General features: G+C 41.6%; 1 pseudogene; it reads left to right on the plus strand.

Annotated features, from left to right (window-relative positions):
* Positions 1-4794: 4794 nt before the first annotated feature.
* LOC113897823 lies at positions 4795-5713 on the plus strand (annotated as a pseudogene).
* The last annotated feature ends 1532 nt before the right edge of the window (positions 5714-7245 follow it).

A 7245-nucleotide genomic window follows, 5' to 3' on the forward strand; every position in this document is an offset into this window, starting at 1 on the left:
TAGATTTACAATAAACAATGTACAGTGTGAGACACCAGTGAGGCCTGTCCTTTACTGAAGACATCTGTTCTATGTCCCGCTTCCAATGGTGATGAAAGATGATATTTCCAGAGAGCAGGTTTTCCCCGGACCTGAACAACCCTTATAGAAATGGGTGTCAGTCATGTCAGCATACCATCTAAAGAAGCCCAACAGGCACCCTGCTTGCTCTGTGGGGGAAGCTGGGATAAAAAGCAGCTCCATATCCTCATCAGTCAGTCGGTCACCCACCACCGTCAGCTTTCCACTCTGGTGCTTCCACTCTTTCTGGCAACTCAGTTTGAAGTAGCCTTCCCCTAGAATCCATTCCAACAGTCTCACATCACTGCAAGGCTTCCCTGCCACACCCTCACCAGCACGCCTCTCTCAAAGTACCCCTCCCTACCACTGATGCGCCTCCAGCCCTTCTCCTTCTCTAACTCTTCATGCAGCATTTTATCACTTCATACCCTAAACACACACACGTCTTTCTCTTTTATTAACTACTTCTTTGTGGGTTGGATGAGAGACCGATTCACTTTTTAATTTTCACAGTGCCTAACGGTACACCTCATACATGGAATGTGCTCAAGAAATGTACATGGATAAAAGAAAGAAATTAATCCTGAAGTTAAGAGTAATTGGAATTATGGAATCAGACCTGACAATGTTCTTTTTTTGATCAATATTTTATTGAAGTATAGTTGATTTATAATGCCGTGTTAATTTCTGCTGTATAGCAAAGTGATTCAGTTATGCATATATACATTTTAAAGTGTTTTATGGCTTATCATAGGACTTTGAATATAGGTCTCTGTACTATACAGTAGGACCTTGTTGTTTATCCATTCTCTATATAAAAGCTTACATCTGCTAATCCCAACCTCCCAATCTCTCTCTTCTGCTTGGCAACTACCAGTCTGTTCTCTATGTCTGTGATTCTGTTTCTTTTTTAAAGATAGGTTCATTTCTGTCACATTGTAGATTCCACGTTAGTGATATCATACGGTTTTTCTCTTTTTTACTTCACTTAGTGTGATTATCTCTAGTTGCATTCAGTTTGCTGCAAATGGCATTACTTTGTTGTCTTTTAATGGCTGAGTAGTATTCCATTGCATATATGTACCACATCTTCTGTATCCATTCATCTGTTGATGGACATTTAGATTGCTTCCATGTCTTCACTGTTATAAATAGTGCTGTTGTGACCATAGGGGTGCATGTATCTTTTTGACTTAGAGTTTTATCTGGATGTATGTCCAGGAGTGGGATTGCTGGGTCATATGGCAATTCTATTTTTAGTTTTCTGAGAAATCTTCATACTGTTTTCCACAGTGGCTGCACCAACTTCTGGTCCCACCAACAGTGTAGGAAGGTTATCTTTTCTCCACACCCTCTCTAGCATTTGTCATTTGTAGACTTTTTTTTTTAATTGGAAGCTAATTACTTTACAATATTGTGGTGGTTTTTGCCATACAGTCACATGAATCAGCCATGGGTGCACATGTGTTCCCCATCCTGACCCTTTCTCCCACCTCCCTCCCCATCCCATCCCTCAGGGTCATCCCAGTGCACCAGCCCCGAGCACCCAGTCTCATGCACTGAACCTGGAATGGCGATCTATGTCACATATGATAATATACATGTTTCAATACTATTCTCTCAAATCATCCTATTCTCGCCTTCTCCCACAGAGTCCAAAAGTCTGTTCTTTACATCTGTGTCTCTTTTGGCTGTCTTGCATATAGGGTCATCATTACCATCTTTCTAAATTCCATATATATGCGTTATTATACTGTATTGATGTTTTTCTTTCTGACTTACTTCGCTCTGTATAAAGGCACCAGTTTCATCCACCTCATTAGAATGGATTGAAATGCATTCTTTTTAATAGCTGAGTAATATTCCATTGTGTATATGTACCACAGCTTTCTTATCCATTCCTCTGCTGATGGACATCCAGGTTGCTTCCATGTCCTGGCTATTATAAACAGTGCTGCAATGAACACTGGGGTATACTCGTCTCTTTCTATTCTGGTTTCCTTGGTGTGTATGCCCAGCAGTGGGATTGCTGGGTCATATGGCAGTTCTATTTCCAGTTTTTTAAGGAATCTCCACACTGTTCTCCATAGTGGCTGTACTAGTTCACATTCCCACCAACAGAGGGAATGTTGAGGGTTCCTTTTTCTCCGTACCCTCTCCAGCATTTATTCCTTGTAGACTTCTTGACTCTGACCGGTGTAAGATGGTACCTCATTGTGGTTTTGATTTGCATTTCTCTGATAATGAGTGAGGAGAAGGCAATGGCACCCCACTCCTGTACTCTTGCCTGGAAAATCCCATGGACGGAGGAGCCTGGTGGGCTGCAGTCCATGGGGTCGCTAAGAGTTGGACAGGACTGAGCAACTCCACTTTCACTTTTCACTTTCATGCACTGGAGAAGGAAATGGCAACCCACTCCAGTGTTCTTGCCTGGAGAATCCTAGGGATGGGGGAGCCTTGTGGGCTGCCGTCTATGGGGTTGCACAGAATTGGACACGACTGACGTAACTTAGCAGGATAATGAGTGATGTTGAGCATCTTTTCATGTGTTTGTTAGCCATCTATATATCGTCTTTGGAGAAATGTCTGTTTAGTTCTTTGGCCCATTTTTTGATTGGGTAGCTTATTTTTCTGGAATTGAGCTGCAGGAGTTGCTTGTATATTTTTGAGATTAATTCTTTGTCAGTTGCTTCATTTGCTATTATTTTCTCCCATTCTGAAGGCTTCACCTTACTTATAGTTTCCTTTGTTGTGCAAAAGCTTTTAAGTTTAATTAGGTTCCATTTGTTTATTTTTGCTTTTATTTCCATTACTCTGGAAGGTGGGTCATAGAGGATCCTGCTATGATTTACGTCAGAGAGTGTTTTGCCTGTGTTTTCCTCTAGGAGTTTTATAGTTTCTGTCATCATTTAGATCTTTAATCCATTTTGAGTTTATTTTTGTGTATGCTGTTAGAAAATGTTCTAGGTTCATTCTTTTACAAGTGGTTGACCAATTTTCCCAGCACCACTTGTTTAAAGAGATTATCTTTTCTCCATTGTATATTCTTGCCTCCTTTGTCAAAGATTAGGTGTCCATAGGTGTGTGGATTCGTCTCTGGGCTTTCTATTTTTTTCCATTGATCTATGTTTCTGTCTTTGTGCCAGTACCATGCTGTCTTGATGACTGTTGCTTTGTAGTAGAGCCTGAAGTCAGGCAGGTTGATTTCTCCAGTTCCATTCTTCTTTCTCAAGATTGCTTTGGCTATTCAAGGTTTTTTTGTATTTCCATACACATTTGTAGACTTTTTAATGTTGGCCATTCTGACTGGTGTGAGATGGTATCTCATTGTATTAATAATTTTGATTTGCATTTCTCTAACAATTAGTGATGTCAAGCATCTTTTCATATGCCTATTTGCCAAATGTATGTCTTCTTTGGAGAAATGTCTATTTAGGCCTTCTGCCCATTTTTCGATTGAGTTGTGTTTTGTTGTTGTTGCATTATATGAGGTGTTTGTATATTTTGGAAACTAAGCCCTTGTCAGTCACATAATTTGCAAATATTTTCTCCCAGTATGTAAGTTGTTTTTTCATTTTGTTCATAGTCTCCTTTGCTGTGCAAAACTTGTAAGTTTGCCCATTTGTTTATTTTTTTTTAATTTTTATTGCCTTGGGAGACTGACCTAAGAAAACACTGGTACAATTTATGAAGCCTGATAATGTTCTAATTGCTTTTCAAGAAACTTTAACCTGGATTATAGAAACAATATGGCTGATGCTGCTGCCTCCACCTGAACCCAAGGCAGGCATTTGTAATCAATCCCTGCACTCTTTCCCACTGAACCCTGATATGACCTCACAGTTCTTAGCCTGACACCCTGGGAAGCCATTATGAGTCTGTAGAAGTGAGCACAAGAGATGAAATCCAATCACTTTTAATGACTCTAAACATTGATACTATTTCCCAATCTTTGAACAGTCTTAAAGATTTGTATTATTATGGATTTATAATTTTGCTGAAGCACAAATTTGATACTGATATCTGCTACAAGGTCAGTATGAGGGGAGTGTCTTTTTGTCGGTAACTCAGAGGATGCACCTCCATGTAATCAGTAACTCTCCTGAGGTATTGCTTAAAAATTGTCATTGTCTTCACCTTATTTTGGGACTTCCCTGGTGGCTCAGATGGTAAAGAATCTGCTTGTAATGCAGGAGACCCAGCTTCGATCCCTGAGTTGGAAAGATCCCCTGGAAGCTCACTCCAGTATTCTTGCTTGGGAAATCTCATGGACAGAGGAGCCTGGTGGGCTATAGTCCATTGGGTTGCAAAGGGTTGGACACTACTGAGCAACTAGCACTTTCAACACTTTCACCTTATTTTTAGAAATGTAAGCTCTTAGTGTCACTAAACAAATGATGTAGGGTAGAGCTTATTTTAATGGAGGAATTTAACAACTTTTTCTTATCTCAGTCATGTATCTATGGAATTCTTAAGAATCAAAGGGAATTACTTATTAAGTGCTAATTTACCGTGTTTTATGAGGAAATTACATTACCATAGTATTTGCAAGTTTGAAAGTGACCTCAGAGCATGTCTCCCCTGAATATCAAGAGAAAATGAATTAGGGAAACCTTGGAAACCTCAATCCTTCATGAAGCCATCACATTATATTTAAGACAAGGTCAGATCAGTGGTCTGCAGAAGACCTTCAGCCGTGCCCTGGTGGAGTAGACAGGCCCTTCAGTAGGAGATATGTATAACACCCCAAGTTACTATGACCCATTAAAGACTACCGACAATGCCTTCAACAGAGGATATGGATTTGGCATGACTGAAAAAGATCAGAGAACCAGGTCATGTAGTGGAGTGGAATTTCCTACTTCTGGCCTTGCTTACTTACACTGATTCAGGGAAAGCATCAGGCAACCTAGAGACCAAATACAAGATCTGTAATTGTGGACTGACCTTCACCCAAGAGTGAAACACAGACAGTACTCTTGGGACAGAAATCTCTTTGGAGTACAAGTTGGAAAAAAGATTGTTTATATCAAACATAGGAAAGAAGAGCAGGAAATTGAAGGCCTCCTATAAGTGGGCTTGTTTCCATCTTGGCAATAATGTTGGTATAGATATTTCTGGACAAGTTATCTATGACTGAGCTGTGTTGATCTTTGAAGGTTGGCTTGCTGGCTATCACATGAGTTTTGACACAGCCAAATCCAAACTGTCACAGAGTAATTTCACTCTGGGTTACAAGGCTTCAGACTTCTAGCTGCACCCTTACATGAACTATGACACTGAATTTGGAGGGTTGGTCTACCAGAAGGTGAATGAGAAGATCAGAACATCAATAAACCTTGTGTAGATAGCCGGCAGGAACACCTGTATCAGCATGTCTGCTGAGTACAAGTTGGACTGTAGAACTTCTCTCTCTGGTAAAGTAAATAATGCCAGCCTGATTGGACTGGGCTATACTCAGACCCTTCAAACCAGGAGTGAAACTGACTCTGTCAGCTCTCATCGATGGAAAGAACTTCAGTGCAGGAGGGCACAAGATCGGGCTGAGATTTGAACTTGAAGCTTAATGGAGTTTTGAATAAAGCATCATTTTTGTTCCTGAACGTGAAGAGAAATGAACCCAGTATGTTCTGGCTTTTAAATTCTTCTGTGAAATTTCAAAAGGGTGAACTTTTTATTCTTCCAAAGATTTGTAATCTTCCCCACTCTGAAGCCTAGACACCAAGCCCATCTTCAGGGAGGTGCTTGAAGGCATGCCTGAAAGTTGTCATGTTCGTGTCTCATTTCAGTTCAGTTCTGCAGTGTTATTTTCAATGTGTTCCTCGTGACAATGCAGTGTCATGTTACAAAGGAGATGACCCGACCCTCCGGTTGTCCATCACCTCCTGCATGTCCCACACCACTTTTTCATGACCTGGTAACATACTGGTCCCTGTGCAGTAGTTGAATCTTTGGTTTTGCATCATAAACCCATCACATTTGGAACATTAAAAAAAGACAAGTCCAAAGCCCTCGCAAGTCAGCAAGTTGGTCAGGGGCTGATGTCAGGAGCTGCTCTGAGGTAGCCTGCATCTAGCCAGACAGCTGTGGGACTTGGATGTTGCACAGGCTAAGGAGCTCCAGGATGTATACCAGCAGTTGGTGTAGATGTTAAATTGTGCATTTGACTGCCAGTAACACAAGACCCTGACTGAAGATAACCAGTAACTTCATCATATCACAGAACAAGAAGTCCTGAGGTAGAGTGGTCTCCACGATTGGTGACTGAGTAGCTTGGAGATTTCCTCAAGGACTGAGGTTCTTCCCTCCTTTGGCTCTGCCATCCCCCTTCCTAGGTCAGACTCCCCTTAGAGGCACAAAGTGACTGTGGAAGTAACAGGAGCCACATCTACGTAGACACACCAGTGTCTGGAGTCTTAAGAAGAGGCTGTCACCTCTGGTGTCCCCTCTTGGTGATAAAGGTAGTTAACATTTATGTAGCACTTACTATGTTCTAGGCACTTTACAAACATTAATTTTGATCCTTAACAACACTCCTGTTGCTGCTGCTAAGTCACTTCAGTCATATCCGACTCTGTGCGACCCCATAGATGGCAGCCCACCAGGTTCCCCCGTCCATGGGATTTTCCAGGCAAGAGTACTGGAGTGGGGTGCCATTGCCTTCTCCACACTTCTGTTAGGTATGTATTATTATTAACCCTGTTGAACGGATGAGGAAATGGAGGCAGAAAGGTTAAGTAACTTTCCAAATGACACAGCTAGTGAGTGGTAGTGCCAGGATCATCAACCAGGCAGTCTACTCCAGAGTTCAATCCACTCCAGAGTCCGTGCAGAACCACAAAGCTCTCTGCACTGCAAGAAAACCTTTCCAGAAGCAGCCCACAGACTTGTCTTCCTGTTTCAGTGGCCAGACCTGAGTCACATGCTCACCTCTAACTCAGTCACTGCCAAGAGATATGGGATCACTGCAGAGGAGCTGAGCTGGTTAGGATTTATCACTAAGCTGGAGATAGACTCATCTTTCCCAAGAGATAGACTCTGGAAAAAAAAAAAGAAAAAAAAAGGGTTCTGTTTCCCAAGAAGGATAATGGACATGCAGCAAGGAACCACTGTCATCTGCTTATGAGGGGCTGCCTAGAAATAGCCCAGCTGCTCTACTAATTCCATTCCCTGTGCATTTACAAG

This window comes from Bos indicus x Bos taurus, chromosome 8 (genome assembly GCF_003369695.1).
Source record: "Bos indicus x Bos taurus breed Angus x Brahman F1 hybrid chromosome 8, Bos_hybrid_MaternalHap_v2.0, whole genome shotgun sequence".
Taxonomy (NCBI): domain Eukaryota; kingdom Metazoa; phylum Chordata; class Mammalia; order Artiodactyla; family Bovidae; genus Bos; species Bos indicus x Bos taurus.